The sequence below is a fragment of the Sinocyclocheilus grahami genome, unplaced genomic scaffold (assembly GCF_001515645.1).
Source record: "Sinocyclocheilus grahami isolate Dianchi unplaced genomic scaffold, SAMN03320097.WGS_v1.1 scaffold13295.1, whole genome shotgun sequence".
NCBI lineage: Eukaryota > Metazoa > Chordata > Actinopteri > Cypriniformes > Cyprinidae > Sinocyclocheilus > Sinocyclocheilus grahami.
The window spans coordinates 4,357-5,667 of NW_015514831.1; the positions used below are offsets into that span (position 1 = coordinate 4,357).

General features: G+C 35.7%; 1 long non-coding RNA gene across 1 annotated transcript; it reads right to left on the bottom strand.

Annotated features, from left to right (window-relative positions):
• Nucleotide 1: 1 nt before the first annotated feature.
• On the bottom strand, nt 2-1,208 carry LOC107578983 (uncharacterized). The gene is made up of 5 exons (XR_001608406.1): nt 1,086-1,208; nt 739-816; nt 601-647; nt 308-369; nt 2-22 (listed from the first exon to the last, which is right to left on the bottom strand). It is a non-coding gene; the product is annotated as an uncharacterized lncRNA (long non-coding RNA).
• Nucleotides 1,209-1,311: the final 103 nt, after the last annotated feature.

Sequence of the window (1,311 nt, forward strand, 5' to 3'; positions counted from 1 at the left end):
GACATATCGACTAGCACCATCACTGCAAATATATAGCAGAAATGGAAAAAAAATTGAAGATTCAGCACAAAATACAGAGTCATAATACAGTGGTTCTCAGCCTCTTTGACTCCAAGGCTCTCGTTTGTCCAAGAGCTCTCCTAACTAAGTTGATATAGACCTTTTGTACATTTTCATGGTTAGTTCTAATTATAAACACACACGACGCCAATGGCGATTCTATTGGATGCTGGCTGTGTCTTTGTTTTTGAACAGATTAAGAAATAAATAAGAGAAGAACAACTAAAACAAAGATTTTTTTATTTACCTAGATCAGCTTCCTTTATTGACTCAAAAGGATCCACCAGCAGCGATTCCTCCAGGTGATGTCTGTTAAACAAATATAACAAAATCAAGTTTAGTTTATGAGTATGAGAATTTTTACCACAATCATGGCATTAGTTAAACAAATGTTGTTGTTTCTGGTTGGTTGAGATGTTCAAACAATCAGCGCAAGATTGCAGAGCACAGTATCTACACTTTTCTGGGAAATCAACCAACAAATGGTTAACTTACAGTTACCACCTAATGTTGTAAGAAACTGCTGTATTACATAGTCACCTTTTAGCCTTTATTGGTGTGGTGAGACCAGGGGTATCCAACAGTATCTGATAGAAAAAATAAATAGGAGAAAAAATGCCATGCAAACATGGAACATTCCCTAAACAGACTAGACATGGGGGTAGAAGAGGTACTTACGATTTGTGTGTCATCCTCTGTCAGGACACCAACAGCACGTGATCTTGTTGTGTGCACTTTCTCAGAAACAGCAAACAACTATATAAAAATTGTGAATTAACATTTAAGGTTACAGACACAAGTTCTTACAGGGATCGGTCACACAAAAAATGTAATTCTGTCATTACTCCTAATTATGCATGACTATGCAAATCTCATTTTTACATGTGTACATTCAAACATGTTGCACTGTTACTTTATACACAGCCTGTTATTTACAGGCTGAGTAAATAGCAGAAATAACATTTCTGGGTGAGAAAAAACACATTTCACCTTAATTTTTATTCCAAACATTAGTATAATATCACCTTTCGACCCAGCAGTTGATTGGTCAATGTTGATTTCCCTGCATTAGGCGCACCCACTATCGCCACTTTAAGAGATTTGGCATTTTCAGGTTGATCAGGATTCTTTAACAATAAGGAAAATTGATGACCTGAGAGCAGAACACATACATAAACACAGACAAAATTGGTTTAACGAATAGGCTATAATATCATAAATATCCAGGGAGATAATAACAAATAACTGTTT